The sequence below is a fragment of the Rattus norvegicus genome, chromosome 2 (genome assembly GCF_036323735.1).
Source record: "Rattus norvegicus strain BN/NHsdMcwi chromosome 2, GRCr8, whole genome shotgun sequence".
In the NCBI taxonomy this organism is placed as follows: Eukaryota; Metazoa; Chordata; class Mammalia; order Rodentia; family Muridae; genus Rattus; species Rattus norvegicus.
Genome location: NC_086020.1, coordinates 114899870 through 114922464, shown reverse-complemented (window position 1 = coordinate 114922464; position 22595 = coordinate 114899870). Strand labels below are relative to the sequence as shown.

The 22595-nt window shown below is 42.0% G+C and overlaps 1 protein-coding gene across 14 annotated transcripts in view; it reads right to left on the bottom strand.

Moving 5' to 3' along the window:
- Mecom (MDS1 and EVI1 complex locus) overlaps positions 1 to 22595 on the bottom strand; it is a 555238-nt gene that overhangs the window by 470588 nt on the left and 62055 nt on the right. The window lies entirely within an intron of this gene.

Genomic DNA, 22595 nt, shown 5'->3' with positions numbered 1-22595 from the left:
AAGCAAATCTTCACTGGTAATGCTAGACATACAGAGCTTTCAACACTCGCGCAGATCTATTGAATCTCTGGCTATACATTTCCCCGAGGAATCTATCTGTATTTCCCCCAGGATCCCCAGGATCTCTGCACAACACAACTTTAGACTCACTAGCTACACACTGACCTGAACTACCAGTACAGCACTGTACAATAGACGAGGAGATGCTTCTGGACATAAGAAAGACCCTCATCTGCAAGGAGGGTCACAGGGAGAGAGGGAGGGAGATAGAGAGAGAGAGAGAGAGAGAGAGAGAGAGAGAGAGAGAGATACAAAGGTAGAAGTGATAGATACATATATACATACACAAATACAAATAGATACAAAGATAAGTAGATGACAGATACAGAGAGAATCATATATATATACACACATGTATATATGTATACAGAGAGAATTCTATATTCTATAGAATATACATATGTATGTATGTATAGAAAGAATTATCTCCCTTAATTTTTCTCCTCCCCCCATGGTAGAAATCAAATATTAAATAAAGTGGCTCAGGTATGGCTGGCAATGGCTCTGCCACTGAGCCACAGGCCCAGCTCTAACCCATATTTTGAAAGCATCTCTTGCCTAACTACCTCTAGGCCTCCACCAAGTCAACACTGCTCTAGGAAAGTGGCTTATCCGACACTCAAAGAACAAAGAAAAAGAGAAACATATTGCACCTTTCTAGAAATAGCCTAGTGCAAAGTTTCTGCATGTATCTAGAGCTGTGATCCACTCTCTTCCCCCTCTTTTTTTCACTCCCACCCTTTCCCTACAAGGATGCTCCTGGGCCAGCAGGATCAGGATCAGTAATGCCTTGAAACAGATCCTCAGGCTGTCTCAGACCGGCTGAATCTGGCTGAGTTAAAAGCTCCCAGGGTTCAGGCTGCCACTCTGTGGTCCAACAGACCCTGCAGGAACTTCTAATGCCAGCAAAAATGTAACAACCCTTCCAGTTCCCTCCTGTTGCTGTGACAAATACTACCACCAAAAGCAACTTAGAAAAGAAGAGGCTTGTTTGGCTAATACGAACCCATCACAGCGCGTCACTGAGGAAAAGCAAGGCGGGAACGCAGGCAGAAACCGTGGAGGGATGCTCCCCGATGTGACAGCTTCTTCTACAGCCAGGATCATCTGCCCAGGAAAGTGCTGCCCACAGTGAGCTGGGCTCTTTTACTTCGTTAAGGCACTCAGCTCTGTCTGGCACAGGCATGCCCACAGACCGACTTGATAGAGGCAATTACTCAACTGAGGTGTTTTCCAAGTGATTCTAGGCTGTGTCGAATTGATAGCTGAAGTTCACTAGGACAAGACCATGTGGCAGAAAAGCAGCTTTCCTCAGTCCCTCTCAATCTCTGTGGTCTGTCCACTGCATGGAGAAGCAGGGAGAGGGCAACCAGCATCATAGGAGAGGATCCAGGCTCATCTGACCCCAGCACTTCAGCCTCAGGCATTGTGCACCCCTAACTTTTTATAGAAGCCTGAGCCTGAGAATTAGAGATGATAATGGTCATCATCTTACCAGCCTCTTAACCAGGCAGTCTGAGTAAGACACGCAGATAAACACGTCCCTGCTAAGACTCAAAGACGTAAGTGTCTATTACAGAGTTTCTAGAAGCAGGGCTACAACAGTTTGAACTTTGTTTGAAATGAACAGGTTCGTTTGTGGGTTTGAATTGCTGCTTTCTAAGCACCCACTTCCAAATTTGCCAGTCATCTGTGGAAAGTGGCGGGCAGCCTTTGCTTCCCTCATTTCAGGCTCCCAGAAATCACGAAATAAATACGGAATGGTATTTGTCCATAATTAAATTATTATCAATAATTAAAGGGTTTTTTAAGGTTTTGTTTTGTCTACTCAGGGACATGGAGATTCCAGTACTACTGATCTCAATTCCAAACCAAAATTGCTCAAGGAAGTGAAAAGTGAAAAAAAAAAATCCATGTCTAAAATCACACCACCCACCACCGATTACCTAATACAGCGAATGTATTACCTCTTATGCTTCATAAATCTTAATTAAAGCTGTTAGTTTTCCTATTATGTGATCGAGAAATGCCCCATTAAAGTTAAACCATTTCTACAAGTAATTACACACACACATACACACACATACACACACTTTAAAATTGCTTCACACATACTGGGAATGTTGTCTACTAAATCAAAACTTGCAGAATTTCATTAATGCAAGATTTTTTTTATCTCCCAAAAGTCAGATATGCCCCAGAGGAACCCCCACACTCAATGTTGGCTCCTTATAACACAATTTTGTGTTCACAAACACAACTAAAGTATTTAAACATTTACAGGGGTTGTCATAAATGCTTTTCTCATTCTTGATCAAATTCAACCTTACACTTAATACAGTTAACTGTAGTTATTTAATTTAAAAACTTGAGATTCCAACCTCAAAAATTTATAACAATATAAATGCAGTTACTCGACTCTAGGAACTGTATACCATGAGGACCTCATTCTTCAATCTCGAACACAAATGCCCAAGCCCGCGAGGGGATGTTTTTAAAAGTAGACATTATTTTAAATAACTTTTGGCACATTGAAGAAAGAAAACAAACTTCAAATGCAAACAAAAAAGAGAATTCTTTTTCAGGCAGCCATTCCAGTCACCGACGAGCACACGGGCAAGAAAGAAGATGGGATGATGCTTCTGTGTCTCTCTTCAGATGCACACAGGGAAAATCGATGAGCTGGTTAGTTAGCGGGCAAACATAATAGCTGGATGTTTTCCATTACTGGTGATCCGTCTTTTCTATGGAGGCAAAGTTACTTTACTTGTTGAAATGTTACAGAAAACCCTGGATGTGGCACATTAAAAGATGGGCAAGGTTAGAGGCCAGCAACAAAATCACTGCCCTTACAAGAAAAACCTGAGGCTCATGGTTAGCCAGGAGCTCTTCCCTAGGGCACACTGATGTGCACATTCACAGAACATGACCCAGGGCAGGAAAAGACAGCAGCACCAGGCTTTGGTGGACAGCCCTGATTCAGAAAACCACAGTCTCTTTCAAGGCTGAGGTGACTTTCTTACTCGAAACTCGTGTACACCACTATATGACTGAATCTCTGCCTGGGAATTATTTTTATCAGAATTTGCAACAGGTAAAGTGTCCTCAAAGTGTATAGAAGGGGACCTGCTTTGCCCAAGTCTAACTGTATCAAAATGCACACAGTTCAGACACAGATTCCTTGCTCCCAGGGTGATATCCAGGCCACAAAATAGATGCGGGGAGATTGCTATTCCCCACATGATACAAAAGCCATTAAAATTTCATTGGATGGAAAATTAAAACTCAAAAAAATTGAAACGAGAAAAAAAAGAATGCTAAATCGAATTAATTAATGCTCCCACTTAGCAACAAACACGAATGAGCCCGGTGAACTCCACTATTAAATATAAACTTTCCAATATAAGTTTCTTATAGTTACAAATACATTAAGTTACTAAAATTCCTCTTGCTTTGTGATTATACTTTATGAATATAAATTGCACTGGTCAAACACATTTGCATTTTTCCTTATTAAGTAGAGCATATAAAATCATACTTATTTTCTAAAAAGTTTCCCAGAAAAAAAAAAAAAGTAGGGTTGAGCACGGGGAGATGATGTCCCAGCAGGATAAAGGAAAGACTAAGCATCCTAGTGCACTTAACTTGACAAGGAGAAGGACCATCTCCTCAAAGGGTAAAGCTAAGTAAAGTAAAAGACCGGGCCTCATTACGAGATGCTCAATATAGACTTAAAAATAGACACAGTAATAGCACAAGTCACTGATAAACGAAAAAGCAGGATCCAGAGCCTAATGACCGACCACACTAAATGACAGCTCAGAGGTCAAAGGGCTCTGGAAGAGGAGAAGACAGACTTAAGGCTTTGCCTCAGTGCTGAGAATCTGAGAAGAGGAAAACAGTTTCTGACAAAAGGATCGTTGTGCTTTATCAGTGAGGGCCGCAGTGAAGACCTCAGTGAAGACCTCCCAGTCCTGAACAAAGGACCAGGGAGAGCATGGGCTCCAGAGAAAGGAGCAGCACCTGCACTGCTCAGTGTAGGCATCCTGGTCAGCTCCCATGGCAGTAGGTGCCAACCTTTGAAAATGGCTGGGCTTTTCTTTCAAAGAACAAACATGATAGGGGTTGGGGATTTAGCTCAGTGGTAGAGTGCTTACCTAGGAAGCGCAAGGCCCTGGGTTCGGTCCCCAGCTCCGAAAAAAAGAAAAAAGAAAAAAAAAAAGAACAAACATGATAAATAGATACATTTTACTCTGAATCAGTATTCTTAGATGGGTCCCAGGCAATGAAGGCCTTGGCTGACAACAAACCTTACCTACAAACCGTAACCTCGGACTCCTAAAAGCTCTCAAAACTGCATTTTTGATGAATGTGGCCAAGCAGCCCCAGAGGCTGTGTCTGTGTACAGACTCCGGACCTAGCGACCTGCAATTCCAGGCCAAGATAGCGAAATCAGAATCAGTATCCTGAGCCACACAGGCAGAAGCTAAACACTAGCACAGCCTTTCTCAGCCTGTGGCTCATGACCCCTTTGGGGGTCCAATGACCTTTTCACAGGGGTCACATATCAGATAACCTGTACAACAGATATTTATATTACAGCTCATGACAGTAGCAAAGTTACAGTTATGAAGCAGCAATGAAATTACTTTATGATTGGGGCTCACCTTACCATGGCAAACTGTATTAAAAGGTCGCAGCACATTAAATATGGAGGAGGAGGTCCACTCGCTACTCAGCTCCGTAAGTGTTTATTCATGCCAAGCAAACAAATACAGCAGGCAACTGGTGTTCCCAGCTTTAGGGAAGAGAAACCTTAGTACCTGTCCTTCCAGGAAACCATAAACTAGAAGAAGAAAGACAGCACTGACCTCTGGGGCCTTCAGAATACAGTGGCTTCACTGGCTTTGCTAGAAGAAAAGCAAGAGAGTCTGAATAAAGGAGAATGTGTTCTTCCCATTCCTAGTTCCAACTGCTTCTCTAAGAAAATAAAATAAAATAAAAGTAATTTAATGCTTCAAGAGAAACCAGTGTGTGTGGGGGATGGGGGCAACCTTGAATAAAACTTTGAAAACAAATGTCCATTGTGAATTAGCATTAGGTGCAAGTTATATTAGGTCTAATAGATAGATAGATAGATAGATAGATAGATAGATAGATAGATAGATAGATAATAGAAAGATAGATAGATAATAGATAGATAGATAGATGATAGATGGTAGATAGATAATTAAAAAGATAGATGATAGAAGATAGATGAGAGAGAGATGATAAATAGATGATAGAAGATAGATAGGAGAGAGAGAGAGAGGGAGAGAGAGAGAGAGAGAGAGAGAGAGAGAGAGAGAGAGAGATCCATGTGCAAAGGCAGGCTAGAAGCTGCATCTGCACTCCTGGGTGAAGAGGTGATTGGGAATAAGAACAAAAACATTCTATTCCATGAAGAAAATGAGAAAAGGAACTTCAGAAAATCCAAAAAGGTAGGAAAACAATTCCTCAAAGACAGTGCGGCTAAGAAGCCAGAAACCCAGGTAAGACATAAGTGAAGGATGGGGCGCTGGGGTGTGTTAGGAAGAAGTTGGGCATGGCCATTTCCAAAGGCAAGCAAGAGAGGGCTGTCCTTCCCTCGGGGCCAGCATACAGGCCTTGGAGAGACAGTGACTCCCCTGGAGACTGGAAAGGAGTGAAGGAAAATCCCATTTAAGCAAGAGGCAGAGGCCGCTGACCATCTTGAGAGAGAGCCTTTTCTTAAAAGCTGAACTACACTGGGGGCCTAAAAGCAAAGAGCATCTATCTACCTTTCAGGGAGCCTCAAGCTGCTCGGCCATAGCATCAGAGAGGAAGGCTAAGTGAGGCAATTGTGGGAAAGCAGTCTGGATGAGGGCCAGCAAGTGAAGCCTAACAGCCACCCTCCAGGTCAGGGGTAGAGTTCATCAATTCAGATTTACAGTCGTATCTGATGGCCCTGAGCCGGAGCCAGGCGCATCAGTCTGCCCTTCACAGCTGTACACCCTGAGAAAGCTGCGTTCTGTGGCACCCTTGATGTCTGCAGCTGCATCCCTCCACCAGGGCGATTAATGCCCCAGGAGTCTTGAAAGCACTAAGACAGGCCCTCCTGGGGCACAAATCTCAGTTGCTGTGATTACTGCCCACATTCTCAACACATTTGGGGAACACCCGCCCAACATTAGCCACTGCAGGGGTTCTGTGATCCGGGTCTGCTGAGGAAAGCAGAGCCTTCCCCGCCCACAAAGTCAGACCAACCAATACAGACTTAGCAACAGCATAAACTATTGGACAGAACCATTTAGCTGGCACCTGATGTTCCCCCGACACGATTTTCAGGGAAGGGCTCTTCATCTGATCTTTTACCATTTGAAACAAAGGAGGCGTTTGTAACCCGAGTTCGTTTCTTTGAATTAATATTTTTCTTTATTCCTTGAAAATTCCATCCATACACTTTTTTTAGAGTCTTTATTTTATTATTTGAGTGTGTGTGTGTGTGTGTGTGTGTGTGTGTGTGTGTGTGTGTGTGTGTGTGTGTGTTAAGGGGGGGAGAGAGAGGGAGGGAGGGAGGAAGAGAGAGAGAGAGAGAGAGAGAGAGGGAGGGAGGGAGGGAGGGAGGGAGGGAGAGAGAGAGAGAGAGAGAGAGAGAGAGAGAGAGAGAGAGAGAGAGAAACTCAGACTCATGTAACATAACAGATTGTCTGCTCTCCTGTAGCTGGAGTCTGGGGAACTGAACTTGAAACCCTCAGAAACAGCGGCAGGCAGACTGGACAATCGAGCCCTATCCTGAGCCCCACTTTACTTCGTTGTACTTTTAAATTTTTATGTTTTTGTTTTCTATTCACCTTCATGCATTCACTTTAATTTTGTATATCTAAAATATATATACATATAAATTTGTATATAATATTATATATATAAATAATTTGGCAGCTGTGATATTTTTCTCTTCTTTTTCTGCCCCACCCAGCCCCCCCCCTTTTTTTTGCTTCCTCTCCATTATTCCTTTAGTGGAGTCTTGATTTTTGCCTTTAAAAAAGTAACTTCTTTGTTTTTTAAATTATACTATAGCTACATCACCCCCCCTTTCCTTTCCTTTCAAACCCTCCTATAGGCTCCCCTTGATCTCTTTCAGGTTTGTGACCTCCTTTTCTTTAATTGTTGTGGGGTGTGTGTATGTGTAGTCCTAAACACAGACTGGGTAATGTTACTGAAATGTACGTTTTCAGAGCTGGGCATTTGGTGTTGGTGTGCTCTTCCCTGGAGAAGACTATTTCTCCTGCTCTCACCTTTCCTTCATTTCCTGTAGCTCTTCAACTAGGGTGGAAGCCTTGTGACCTTTCCCCTCTCCACAGCAGCATGTCCATTGATGTTATCTTATTTTCGGATCACATTCAGGAATCCATGTTGGTGAGACTTCATAGGAATAACACCTCTGACATTTCTAAGAGATACAGTTATGCACAGAAGACGCCCTATTCTCTGGCTCTTACAACTCTTCCCCAATAATCCATGAGTCTTAGGTACAGGCGCTGTATTGTAGATTGTAGATGTATCAGTTGGGGTTTTCCCATCTGGACTAACAATATTGCCCCTAAGAGCCGGAGACTATCTAACAAAAACCACAGCACCAGGCACGAGACTCTCTCCTTTGAGTTGTTGACCAGAGTTGCCCAAGGGACTCCCAAAACATTATAAACTATTGCTGTTGCCCTTGGTTGCCCACCCCACCCAGGGAAGAAGATCGATCTCTATTGCTAAAGACACCATGCCCTTCAGACATAGGACCCAGAGGCCTCTGAACTGGGGCGGGCCTGAATGCCTCTTACCTGACGACTAGCTCTCATAGTACCAGAAGGCATCATATAAGCTTCCGAAGGAGAAAAACAACCACCACTCCTACCCAGCCATGGTATCTATGAGCTACAACAATGAGCATCATGGTGAAAGAACTCAGAGGGCACAACAGTGGCACTCACATCTTGGCAGTAACCAACAGCACTCTAGTTAGACTTAAGACCAATTCAATAGAAGGGAAATAATTTCTGGGACTCAGAACTAAGCCAACTAGTTAGGGCTCCTTCGTTTACTATTGCTACACTTACCTAATTAAATCTTAACCTTACATCATGTTCTACAGTCATTCTAGAATTTTCTTTTGCATAGTCATTTGTAGCATATTAGTAGACTTTAAGGTATATCTATAACTTGTATGGTGTTATAACATTATAGTTTGCTTTCTGTTCTCAAGTAATACAGAAAATCAAGATCTCAAGAGCAAGATGCTCTTTAGGACAATCTCTGTGATGGTTTGTACAGTCTCCAAAGGATCTCAGGTTTGAGTGTTTGGTTCCCAAGTGTTTGGGAAGAATTGGGAGATGTAGCCTTGTTGGAGGATGTGTGTCACTAGGGGTTGGGCTTTGAGAATTCAAAGGCCCATGGTATTTCCAGTTAGCTCTCTTTCTGTGCCTCATTATTGTCTCAACAGGTAAGCTGTCAACCGCTACTCCAGTGCCGTGCCTGCCTGCATGCTGCCATGCTCCCTCACATGATGACCATAGACTTGAACCCTCTGGAACTGTGAGCCCAAATTAAATACTTTATTTTATATGTTGTGTTGGCTATGGTATTTTGTCATAGCAATAGAAAAGTATAAGACAATCCCCAAATAAAATCCAAAGAGATTTTTTTAAATGTGCAAATCACAACACAAAAACATGCAGAACATGAAAAAGTAAGGACTCTTTCCAAAAGATCATAACACCTGAATTGATGAACTCAAAAGTCCTAACATAGGCATTAAAAATGATCAACAACCTCAAAGGGCAAACAATTAGATGAATTCAATCTAGGATCTGTAGAGGAATGTCAGCAACATACAGGGAAATTCAGCAAAATGAACTAGAAAATTGCCAATCAGGTTGAAATACCTGATACCTAAAAAGTATATTTTAAATTGAATTTAGTCAAAGAAGAGGAGGGAAAAGCCACTACATATGAATACAAAGACCAATTCATCAAAAGTATATAAAATGGTAAATGTGTACGTATCAAATCTGTTGCCTTCAATTTCATAAAACAAACAACAAACACTAATAGTTATAATAGGTCAAAAGGTTCTGGTTCTTGATTTCAGAACCCTAAAGATAAACAAGGAAACCGTGGAGTTGGACTCCACCAGAGAGCAAATGCACTTACAGGCCCTTTCACCAAACTCCTAAAATACGCAATCTTCTCAGCTTCCCGAGGAACCTTCTCTAAACTAGATCACATGCTAGGCCACAAACAAGTCTTGAGCACTACAATAGAACTCAGTGGATATCTTTTATCACATCAGACCACAGTGGGATAAAACTAGAAATCAATAGCAAAAAAAAAAAAAAAAAACTACAGAAATGCATGCACATCAAAAACACACTGTTGGATTAATGAAGAAATCAGGGAGGGATTCTTTACAATCTTAGAATCAGATGAAAATGAAAATGCAAAATAGCAAATCCTCTGGAATACAACTAAGACATTTCTCAGAGGAAAGTTATAGCTCTGCATGCTTACCGTAACAGCTGGAGATCTCAAATATACAACCTGAAGATTCACCTCAATGTCAGAAAAGACAAGAGTAAGTCAAACCTCAAAGCAGTAGACAGCAAGAAATAATAAAGATTGGGGAACAAATTAATGAAATAGAAACTAAAAGAACAAAAACACAGAATTAATCAATAAAGAGTTGGTCCTTTGAACCAATAAACAGTATTGACAAACACCAAGCTAACCAAAGTAAGAGGGAAAAAACAAACAAACAATGAAATTATAAATAGAAAAGATGTTGCTATATGGTCCTACAAAACCAAAAGAATCATCTGAAAATTCATGCTAAAAAGAAAAAAATTAGGGAACTAGTACAGTACAGCCTCTCACTAAAGAAATCAGTATGCAGATTTCTCAAATAACTAGAAACCAAGCTACCATATTATCCAGGAACACCACTCTTGGGCACACACCCAAGAGACACATACCTCAGAGATACTTCTATATCCATGTTTGTTACTACAGTATTCATAAAAGCTAAGAAATGGATTCAGACAAGATGCCCATCAATATGTGAGTGAGGTGAAGGAGAAGGAGGAGGGGGGGAGGGGGAGGGGAAGGGGGAGGAGGGGGAGGAGAAGGAGAAAGAAGAGGGAGAGAGGGAGAGGGAGAGGGAGAGGGAGAGGGAGAGGGAGAGGGAGAGGGAGAGGGAGAGGGAGAGGGAGAAGAAGAAGAAGAAGAAGAAGAAGAAGAAGAAGAAGAAGAAGAAGAAGAAGAAGAAGAAGAAGAAGAAGAAAGTGAGTCCAAAATAAAGATAAAATCATGGCATCTGCAGGAAAGCGAGTGGCCCTGGAAATCATTCTATTAAGCAAATTAAGCAAGACTCAGAAAAAAATTACATATTTTGTCTTATATTAAATTAATGAAAATTAAAATAAAGAACAAAATATACTCAACATCACACATGATAAATATGTTGATAAATTCTTTGATTATCAAATAGAAATTGATCATTTTTTCTTTTATAGGAACTCGCTTGTTAAAATGAAGTCATAGCATGTCAACTCAGTTCAGTTTGTTTGTTTGTATCCCAAGCTTGTCTTGACCTCTCAAACATGTTACATAGTCAGGAAAAGGGTTTTCATGTCTGCATCTCCTGTCTCTACCCTCTGAGTGCTGAAATTACAGGCATGGGCCACCCCATCTGACTTCGGACCCAAAACCTCCTCCATGTTAGGCAAGCACCACTTAAGCTACATACATAGCACCCCCAGCCGAGTTCTTATTTTCTGTTCATATGCTACTCTACAAAATTCATTTCTTTTCTTTCTTTTTTTTTTTTTTTTTTTTTTTTGGTTCTTTTTTTTTCGGAGCTGGGGACCGAACCCAGGGCCTTGTGCTTCCTAAGCAAGCGCTCTACCACTGAGCTAAATCCCCAACCCCATAAAATTCATTTCTTGAGATTAAAAGTTGTTGAAATTGGAGTTGGGGATTTAGCTTAGTGGTAGAGCGCTTGCCTAGCAAGCACAAGACCCTGGGTTCAGTCCCCAGCTCCAGAAAAAAAAAAAGTTGTTGAAATTTAGTATCAACTTGGGCAGGAAACAAAGTAACAAAGAAACACGAGTAACAAAGTGTCTGTGTGCATGAGCAATGCCTTTGAAACAATAAGGCAGGGGCCCCGGGGTGGAGAACACCCTCTCAGAGCTGAAGTGGAGGGGGGATGGGGTGAAGAACTCTGGGAGAGGGCACTGGGAAGGAGGCCAACATTTGGAATGTAAACAAATAATTTAATTTAAAAAAAGTAGAGCCTGAAAAGATGGTTTATCAGGTAAAGGCTGTTGCTGCCCTGTCTGACCACCTGAATTCAATCTGTGGAATCCAAAATGGTGGAAGAGGAGAACGGACTCCAGCAAGACGTCCTCTGACATTGGGAACAAGCTGTGGCATGAACATGCCAATAGACCTATGAAATGCAGAGAGAGATGACTAGATAATGCATATATGTAAATTTTTAATTAAAAAGGTCAGGGAAATTTATAAATGTAGGGTGGCTTTCAAACTTTGAAAAAAAGAGGTCTTAAATACAATAGATGAAATGTGTGCATAATGTCTCAAAATAACTCACGTGGAAACAGATCCATAAATGTACTAAGTGTCATTTAGGAGTCCAAAACCAAGAAGCAGCAGTTAACCTGTGGCCATGATTAATTCTCTCCCTTTCAGGGGAACCAGGTCTGCAAAGGCTTCGAAGCTGGAGGCTCAATTCCACTCCAGAAAAGCCTGCTGGTGTTTCCATTATAAACCACATTTCAGGAGTTTACAAGGTGAATGTTTTTAAAATATATTAGGTTCATAATGAGCTCACACATTCTTCAAATGTTCTTTTTTGCACCCCTTTTTAAAAAGTATGGCCACGTTTGTGAGCAAATCATAAACAAAATTTCAGGTGATTGTTTTTGGCAGAGCTCCAAGATACCGTGGCTAAAAGTGTTTAAATAAGGTAAAAGGACTAATTATTTTTCTTAATTTGGAAAGTAGCACAGAAAGCCCAACTTGGGACTCTCCACAATACTTCCGTTTTAAAGATTCTTCCTCCAAAGTTTGGCATGGTCAAGGATCCTAGCTCTGTAGCTAGAAACACTCAACCTCAAAAGCTCCATGTCTGACTCTGGCGATCCATGGAATAATTGCCACAGCATTAGGCTTCTCTAAAGTTATTAGTGGTTAAAATTACATGTACCATGAAAGCCAGGAAGATTCTCCAAATGGAGCTAAAAGCCAGATGCCAAAGCACCTACACTTAGGTGCCGCCACAAACCCCACACTCAAACCAATCCTGAAGTTTTACAAGCCAATTCCTGTGCCAACCCCCAGCTTAAAATAGTCCAGGGGAATGCTCCACAGGGAGCGGAGTTGATGAGTAGGTTAGAAAAACCATTCCTTTCAAAGCTGAAAAGAAAGAGAGAGAGAGAGAGAGAGAGAGAGAGAGAGAGAGAGAGAGAGGGAGAGAGAGAGAGAAAGAAAGAAGTCCAGTGGTCCTGCCAAATATAGAGACCTCTCTTTGCAACAGCCCCTAACACCTTGGAGGGCTTGTGAAGGACGAAGGCAGTGGAGACGCCAAGGCTAGGAAGTCTCTTCCCACAAGGAATGTATTGTTGAATGTGACTCTACCGGGCAGCATTGATGGGCAGGCACCACTGAGTTCCAGCACCAAGATCCCACACTGAACTAGACATGAGGCTGCTTTGATGCAAAATTCTCTCCCCACACACACCTGGCCAGAGCCCAGCATGTGAGGAGCAGGTATTCTCAGGGTGCCTGAGAGTTGACGGCATTTCCCCTACTCACAGAGCAAGCTTTCTTGTACAGACTCCTTCTACAACCCAGAAACTTGAGAAGCAACTGCCTCCCAAAAGGAAGAGGCAAACTCACTCACACTTGGTCACACGAACTTTCTAAAACAAGCAAAGGACACAGATAATGCTGGGACCACACAGGTTCCAACAGCTGGTTGATAATTTTCCAGATGTAAAATTCCAAAGGTCTAAACTATCCTGTACCATTGCTGTATTCCTTGACAAGGACAAGCTTTCTGTCTGTCTCTAACTTTATCCATAATTAATCATCGGCCTCAAAAGAAATAAAATGGGATTTTCACTTTCCTACACATATAATTTCAAGTCCCTCATAGCGACTAATAATGGCTAAATAGCAATTTATCAAGCAAGAATGTGTATGCTAACATATACCAGTGTCCTGGATATTGCTCTTCATCAATGAAAACGAAACCTCAGATTCAGAAAATGAGAGATAGAAATGCAATCAGATCCAAATGATAGTTTGAGTAAAACATTCTGCATCTGGTATTTGGTTATTGCATGTGGTAGCATGTAAGTCATTGGCCAACTTTCCAAAGATCAACTTTAGAAAGACAACCTTACCCATCCATCAGCTAGCAGATGACTAGCACTTCCAGACGGCCTTAACACCTAGTTCCCAGTTACGAACCTGAGACAACACAGTGACTGAGACGAGAAGTAGGTCTCCTCTTTTCCGTGAAAGAATACTTGTATAGTCTTTCTTATATCTAGACAAAGATCTGGCTCTTTATCTACCGCTGCCAGATTTCCTGACCTCAGCACCAGTGACATTGAGCTCAGATGGTTGTCTGTGGCAGAAGGTCCAACTGCATCTCTGTTTCTGTCCCCCTCAAGACTAGTAAAGCCCTTGCCTTGCAAGCTTGAGAACTTGAGTTCCATTCCCAAAATGTAGTTCAGGGAGCAAAAAAACTTGGGTGCGTGGAATCTCAATTCTAGAAAGGCTAGAGAGGTCATTATTGACCAGCCAGCCTACCTGCCAGGCAAGCTTTAGGCCAATGAGATCATGTCTCAAAACAGACAAAGGTGGGGCTGGAGAGATGGCTCAGTGGTTAAGAGCACTGATTGCTCTTCCAGAGGTCCTGAGTTCAATTCCCAGCAACCACGTGGTGGCTCACATCCAACTGTAAAGGGATCTGATGCCTTCTTCTGGTGTGTCTGAAAATAGCTACAGTGTACTTATATACCATAAATAAATAATTTTTTTATTTATTTATTTAATACTTAATAATAATTCTTTGGTTTCCGGGCAAACATCCCCCTCCCCCCTCCCCTTCCTTATGGGTGTTCCCCTCCCAACCCTCCCCCCATTGCCGCTCTCCCCCCAACAGTCTAGTTCACTGGGGGTTCAGTCTTAGCAGGACCCAGGGCTTCCCCTTCCACTGGTGCTCTTACTAGGATATTCATTGCTACCTATGAGGTCAGAGTCCAGGGTCAGTCCATGCATAGTCTTTAGGTAGTGGCTTAGTCCCTGGAAGCTCTGGTTGCTTGGCATTGTTGTACTTTTGGGGTCTCGAGCCCCTTCAAGCTCTTCCAGTTCTTTCTCTGATTCCTTCAATAGGGGACCTATTCTCAGTTCAGTGGTTTGCTGCTGGCATTCGCCTCTATATTTGCTGTATTCTGGCTGTGTCTCTCAGGAGCGATCTACATCCGGCTCCTGTCGGTCTGCACTTCTTTGCTTCATCCATCTTGTCTAATTGGGTGGCTGTATATGTATGGGCCACATGTGGGGCAGGCTCTGAATGGGTGTTCCTTCAGTCTCTGTTTTAATCTTTGCCTCTCCCTTCCCTGCCAAGAGTATTCTTTTTCCTCATTTAAAGAAGGAGTGAAGCATTCACATTTTGATCATCCGTCTTGAGTTTCGTTTGTTCTAGGGATCTAGGGTAATTCAAGCATTTGGGCTAATAGCCACTTATCAGTGAGTGCATACCATGTATGTCTTTCTGTGTTTGGGTTAGCTCACTCAGGATGATATTTTCCAGTTCCAACCATTTGCCTACGAATTTCATAAAGCAGTTGTTTTTGATAGCTGAGTAATATTCCATTGTGTAGATGTACCACATTTTCTGTATCCGTTCCTCTGTTGAAGGGCATCTGGGTTCTTTCCAGCTTCTGGCTATTATAAATAAGGCTGCGATGAACATAGTGGAGCACGTGTCTTTTTTATATGTTGGGGCATCTTTTGGGTATATGCCCAAGAGAGGTATAGCTGGATCCTCAGGCAGTTCAATGTCCAATTTTCTGAGGAACCTCCAGACTGATTTCCAGAATGGTTGTACCAGTCTGCAATCCCACCAACAATGGAGGAGTGTTCCTCTTTCTCCGCATCCTCGCCAGCATCTGCTGTCACCTGAGTTTTTGATCTTAGCCATTCTCACTGGTGTGAGGTGAAATCTCAGGGTTGTTTTGATTTGCATTTCCCTTATGACTAAAGATGTTGAACATTTCTTTAGGTGTTTCTCAGCCATTCGGCATTCCTCAGCTGTGAATTCTTTGTTTAGCTCTGAAACCCATTTTTTAATAGGGTTATTTGTCTCCCTGCGGTCTAACTTCTTGAGTTCTTTATATATTTTGGATATAAGGCCTCTATCTGTTGTAGGATTGGTAAAGATCTTTTCCCAATCTGTTGGTTGCCGATTTGTCCTAACCACAGTATCCTTTGCCTTACAGAAGCTTTGCAGTTTTATGAGATCCCATTTGTCGATTCTTGATCTTAGAGCATAAGCCATTGGTGTTTTGTTCAGGAAATTTTTTCCAGTGCCCATGTGTTCCACATGCTTCCCTAGTTTTTCTTCTATTAGTTTGAGTGTATCTGGTTTGATGTGGAGGTCCTTGATCCACTTGGACTTAAGCTTTGTACAGGGTGATAAGCATGGATCGATCTGCATTCTTCTACATGTTGACCTCCAGTTGAACCAGCACCATTTGCTGAAAATGCTATCTTTTTTCCATTGGATGGTTTTGGCTCCTTTGTCAAAAATCAAGTGACCATAGGTGTGTGGGTTCATTTCTGGGTCTTCAATTCTATTCCATTGGTCTATCTGTCTGTCTCTGTACCAATACCATGCAGTTTTTATCACTATTGCTCTGTAATACTGCTTGAGTTCAGGGATAGTGATTCCCCCTGAAGTCCTTTTACTGTTAAGGATAGTTTTAGCTATCCTTGGTTTTTTGTTATTCCAGATGAATTTGCAAATTGTTCTGTCTAACTCTTTGAAGAATTGGATTGGTATTTTGATGGGGATTGCATTGAATCTGTAGATCGCTTTTGGTAAAATGGCCATTTTTACTATATTAATCCTGCCAATCCATGAGCATGGGAGATCTTTCCATCTTCTGAGGTCTTCTTCAGTTTCTTTCTTCAGTGTCTTGAAGTTCTTATTGTACAGATCTTTTACTTGCTTGGTTAAAGTCACACCGAGGTACTTTATATTATTTGGGTCTATTATGAATGGTGTCATTTCCCTAATTTCTTTCTCGGCTTGTTTCTCTTTTGTGTAGAGGAAGGCTACTGATTTATTTGAGTTAATTTTATACCCAGCCACTTTGCTGAAGTTGTTTATCAGCTTTAGTAGTTCTCTGGTGGAACTTTTGGGATCACTTAAATAAACTATCATATCATCTGCAAATAGTGATATTTTGACTTCTTCTTTTCCGATCTGTATCCCCTTGACCTCCTTTTGTTGTCTGATTACTCTGGCTAGAACTTCAAGAACTATATTGAATAAGTAGGGAGAGAGTGGGCAGCCTTGTCTAGTCCCTGATTTTAGTGGGATTGCTTCAAGTTTCTCTCCATTTAGTTTAATGTTAGCAACTGGTTTGCTGTATATGGCTTTTACTATGTTTAGGTATGGGCCTTGAATTCCTATTCTCTCCAGGACTTTTATCATGAAGGGGTGTTGAATTTTGTCAAATGCTTTCTCAGCATCTAATGAAATGATCATGTGGTTTTGTTCTTTAGGTTTGTTTATATAATCGATCACGTTGATGGTTTTCCGTATATTAAACCATCCCTGCATGCCTGGGATGAAGCCTACTTGATCATGGTGGATGATTGTTTTGATGTGCTCTTGGATTCGGTTTGCCAGAATTTTATTGAGTATTTTTGCGTCGATATTCATAAGGGAAATTGGTCTGAAGTTCTCTTTCTTTGTTGTGTCTTTGTGTGGTTTAGGTATAAGAGTAATTGTGGCTTCATAGAAGGAATTCGGGAGTGATCCATCTGTTTCAATTTTGTGGAATAGTTTGGATAATATTGGTATGAGGTCTTCTATGAAGGTTTGATAGAATTCTGCACTAAACCCATCTGGACCTGGACTCTTTTTGGTTGGGAGACCTTTAATGACTGCTTCTATTTCCTTAGGAGTTATGGGGTTGTTTAACTGGTTTATCTGTTCCTGATTTAACTTCGGTACCTGATATTTGTCTAGGAAACTGTCCATTTCCTGTAGATTTTCAAGTTTTGTTGAATATAGGCTTTTATAGTAAGATCTGATGATTTTTTGAATTTCCTCTGAATCTGTAGTTATGTCTCCCTTTTCATTTCTGATTTTGTTAATTTGGACACACTCTCTGGGTCCTCTCGTTAGTCTGGCTAAGGGTTTATCTATCTTGTTGATTTTCTCAAAGAACCAACTTTTGGTTCTGTTGATTCTTTCTATGGTCCTTTTTGTTTCTACTTGGTTGATTTCAGCTCTGAGTTTGATTATTTCCTGCCTTCCACTCCTCCTGGGTGTATTTGCTTCTTTTTGCTCTAGAGCTTTTAGGTGTGCTGTCAAGCTGCTGACATATGCTCTTTCCTGTTTCTTTCTGCAGGCACACAGCGCTATGAGTTTTCCTCTTAGCACAGCTTTCATTGTGTCCCATAAGTTTGGGTATGTCGTACCTTCATTTTCATTAAATTCTAAAAAGTTTTTAATTTCTTTCTTTATTTCTTCCTTGACTAGGTTATCATTGAGTAGAGCATTGTTCAATTTCCACGTATATGTGGGCATTCTTCCCTTATTGTTATTGAAGACCAGTTTTAGGCCGTGGTGGTCTGATAGCACGCATGGGATTATTTCTATCTTTCTGTACCTGTTGAGGCCCGTTTTTTGACCAACTATATGGTCAATTTTGGAGAAAGTACCATGAGGAGCTGAGAAGAAGGTATATCCTTTTGCTTTAGGATAGAATGTTCTATAAATATCTGTTAAGTCCATTTGGCTCATGACTTCTCTTAGTCTGTCTACACCTCTGTGTAATTTCTGTTTCCATGATCTGTCCATTGATGAGAGTGGGGTGTTGAAATCTCCCACTATTATTGTGTGAGGTGCAATGTGTGTTTTGAGCTTTAGTAAGGTTTCTTTTACTTACCCATAGTAAGGGTATGTAGGTGCCCTTGTATTTGGGGCATAGATATTTAGGATTGAGAGTTCATCTTGGTGGATTTTTCCTTTGATGAATATGAAGTGTCCTTCCTTATCTTTTTTGATGACTTTTAATTGAAAATTGATTTTATGTGATATTAGAATGGCTACTCCAGCTTGCTTCTTCTGACCATTTGCTTGGAAAGTTGTTTTCCAGCCTTTCACTCTGAGGTAGTGTCTGTCTTTGTCTCTGAGGTTTGTTTCCTGTAGGCAGCAGAATGCAGGGTCCTCATTGCGTATCCAGTTTGTTAATCTATGTCTTTTTATTGGGGAGTTGAGGCCATTGATGTTGAGAGATATTAAGGAATAGTGATTATTGCTTCCTGTTATATTCATATTTGGATGTGAGGTTATGTTTGTGTGCTTTTGTTCCCTTTGTTTTGTTGCCAAGACGATTAGTTTCTTGCTTCTTCTAGGGTATAGCTTGCCTCCTTATGTTGGGCATTACCATTTATTATCCTTTGTAGTGCTGGATTTGTAGAAAGATATTGTGTAAATTTGGTTTTGTCATGGAATATCTTGGTTTCTCCATCTATGTTAATTGAGAGTTTTGCAGGATACAGTAACCTGGGCTGGCACTTGTGTTCTCTTAGGGTCTGTATGACATCTGTCCAGGATCTTCTGGCCTTCATAGTTTCTGGCGAAAAGTCTGGTGTGATTCTGATAGGTCTGCCTTTATTATGTTACTTGACCTTTTTCCCTTACTGCTTTTAATATTCTTTCTTTATTTTGTGCGTTTGGTGTTTTGACTATTATGTGACAGGAGGTGTTTCTTTTCTGGTCCAATCTATTTGGAGTTCTGTAGGCTTCTTGTATGCCTATGGGTATCTCTTTTTTTAGGTTAGGGAAGTTTTCTTCTATGATTTTGTTGAAGATATTTACTGGTACTTTGAGCTGGGAGTCTTCACTCTCTTCTATACCTATTATCCTTAGGTTTAATCTTCTCATTGAGTCCTGGATTTCCTGTATGTTTTGGACCAGTAGCTTTTTCTGCTTTACATTATCTTTGACAGTTGAGTCAATGATTTCTAGGGAATCGTCTGCTCCCGAGATTCTCTCTTCCATCTCTTATATTCTGTTGGTGAGGCTTCTATCTACAGCTCCTTGTCTCTTCTTTTGATTTTCTATATCCAGGGTTGTTTCCATGTGTTCTTTCTTGATTGCTTCTATTTCCATTTTTAATTCCTTCAACTGTTTGATTGTGTTTTCCTGGAATTCTTTCAGGCGTTTTTGCGATTCCTCTCTGTAGGCTTCTACTTGTTCTCTAAGGGAGTTCTTCACGTCTTTCTTGAAGTCCTCCAGCATCATGATCAAATATGATTTTGAAACTAGATCTTGCTTTTCTGGTGTGTTTGGATATTCCATGTTTATTTTGGTGGGAGAATTGAGCTCCGATGATGCCATGTAGTCTTGGTTTCTGTTGCTTGGGTTCCTGCGCTTGCCTCCCACCATCAGATTATCTGTAGTGTTACTTTGTTCTGCTATTTCTGACAGTGGCTGGACTGTCCTATAAGCCTGTGTGTCAGGAGTGCTGTAGACCTGTTTTCCTGTTTTCTTTCAGCCAGTTATGGGGACAGAGTGTTCTGCTTTCGGGCGTGTAGTTTTTCCTCTCTACAGGTCTTCAGCTGTTCCTGTGGGCCTGTGTTTTGAGTTCACCAGGCAGGTCACTTGCAGGGGAAAAGTTGGTCCTACTTGAGGTTCCGAGGCTCAAGTGTGCTCGTGGGGTACTGCCTAAGTCCTCTCCGCGGCGGCAGCAACCGAGGAGATCTGCGCCGCTCTTTCTGGGAGCCTCCATGCACCAGGTTCCAGATGGCGTTTGGTGTTTTCCTCTGGCATCTGGATGTGCGCAGAGTGCAGTCTCTTCTGGTTTCCCCGGCGTGTCTGCCTCTCTGTAGTTTTAGCTCTCCCTCCCACGGGATTTGGGTGCAGAGAACTGTTTATCCGGTCTGTTTCCTTCAGGTTCCGGCGGTGTCTCAGGCGCAGGGATCCTGCCGCTCCTGGGCCCTCCCCTACGGGAACCCAGAGGCCTTATACAGTTTCCTCTTGGGCCAGGGATGTGGGCAGGGGTGGGCAGTGTTGGTGGTCTCCTCCGCTTTGCAGCCTCAGGAGTGCCCACCTGACCAGGCGGTGAGGTCTCTCTCCCACGGGGTTTGGGAGCAGAGCATAATTTTTTTTTAAAAAGGACAAAGGCAAAGGTTCCTAAGGAATGTCACCTCTGGTCTTCATGTAATATGTGCATGCACACACACGTGCGCAAGTGGGCACACACACACACACACACACACACACACACAAAGGGTGAGAGAGAGAGAGAGAGAGAGAGAGAGAGAGAGAGAGAACATCAATCTTCCCACAGAAATGTTTAGGTAGTGGATAGGTTCCCAGATTAGCCCATCAACACATTCTTCACAAATGTTTGTACATAGGCAGAAGCTACAAACAGTAGACATATTAACTTCCAATGTGACTCACAATTTAATCCAGGGATTATAAGAACTATGAAAAATAAAGATTAAATAACTTATATATTTGTTTATTTCAGTGCTTTTGGAAATGTCATTTTTTGTTAGATATATCAGGCTGACAGAAATTCTAAGAGGGTCACAGGAGGCTTGTAGACGTCTTAAGCTCTTTGGTAGATAAGATTCCTAGGATTCCAAAGTCTCTAAGGAAGTTTGTATAAGTGCCTTCTCTGTTACAAAACAGAGAATGAGGAAGATAGTGAGGAGCATCTAGAAGGAAGAAAATGTCAGGGAGAACTTGCCTGTAAGCATGATGGAGCTATGCCTGTAGCTCGGTTTACAAACAATCTCACCCTTGAGTGATTTAAAGAGAGGAAACGAAGACAAGTTCTCTCTCATCTCTCATCTCTCCCTCCCTCTGCTGTCTCTTATGTGATCACAAAGACCCTATTCCTGCTCCACCATCGCCTTTCTAATTTTTCTTTTTTAATTAAACCAAAAGGGGGGAATGTTGGCATTCTATCTAAGCTCCACCCCCACAGTTACCTGGCAACACCCAGGTATGCTCCTCCCTCCCCCACAGTTATCTGGCAACAGTCAAATATGCCTGACTCATTGTAAAAGGGCTGCTTAGCCCCTCCTCATTCTCTCTCTTGCTGTTTTGCCTCTTGCCCTCTTCCCCTCTTCCCTTTGTCACTTCTCTCCCCATTCCCCACCCCACTTCCCTCCACATGCTCATGGCTGGCCTCTACTCCTCTCCTCTTCTACTCTTCTCTCACTAAACCTTTCCACAGGGAACCATGTTGGCTCATTGTGTTTTGTCCAAACTTAAGCCAAGATTTCTATCCCAACAACAGCAGCAACAACAACAACAACAACACATACATACACACACACACACACACACACACACACACACACACACACACAGCCAATTTAAATTGGGCATGGTAAGATGGTTGGGACATGCTCTAATTTAGCACTTGGGAGGCAAAGGCAGGCAAATCTCTGTGAATCCTAGCTAATGCTCCCTAGGAAGACCCCATCTCCCCCCCCCAAAAAAAACCAAAACTAACAAAACCACCAGTTCAAAGACAAGCATAGTGATTTCCCTAAAACCTCAGCCCTTGAGATGCTGAAGCAGGAGGATCATCTTGAGTTTGAGGCCAGCTAAAGCTACATAGTGACTTCCTGGCCAACCTGACCTACAGAATGAAATGCTGGCTCAATAAATAAATAAACATCAGTTTGAATCCAGATTCTATTTTCCCAGAATAAAACCCTTAGGCATGATTGCCTGAGGCCATTGTGAATGATGGGCTAGAAGAACAATCTGGCTAGGACCTTCCATGTTTGTTCCTGTGAGCAGTGTGGAGACGCCTAGGCAGATGGAGTTGGGAACTAGACTCCAGCATGAACAACAGACAGCTAAGAGCATGAGAGCCAAGGACATATAAGGGAAGACCGGCCTCTCCAAAGCTGCAAAGGGCACAGGGACCTGCTTCCCCAAGCTATCAGAAACAAACTCTTGGAGAAAGCCCTTCTAACAAGGGCCTACTTGGTCCTAAAGACAGAAAAGGAACTTGCTAGAGACCATTCTGGAGCTGCCCTCTAGAGGAAGCTGCTACAGTCACAGAGTCTTCCAGGGCAGAGCAGAAAGTTAAAGGTCTGAGAGTCTGGAGAAGCAGCATTCCTTGGGGACAGATAATCTTTGTTCCTTTTCTCACACAGCCCCATGTCCACCTCAAACTAAG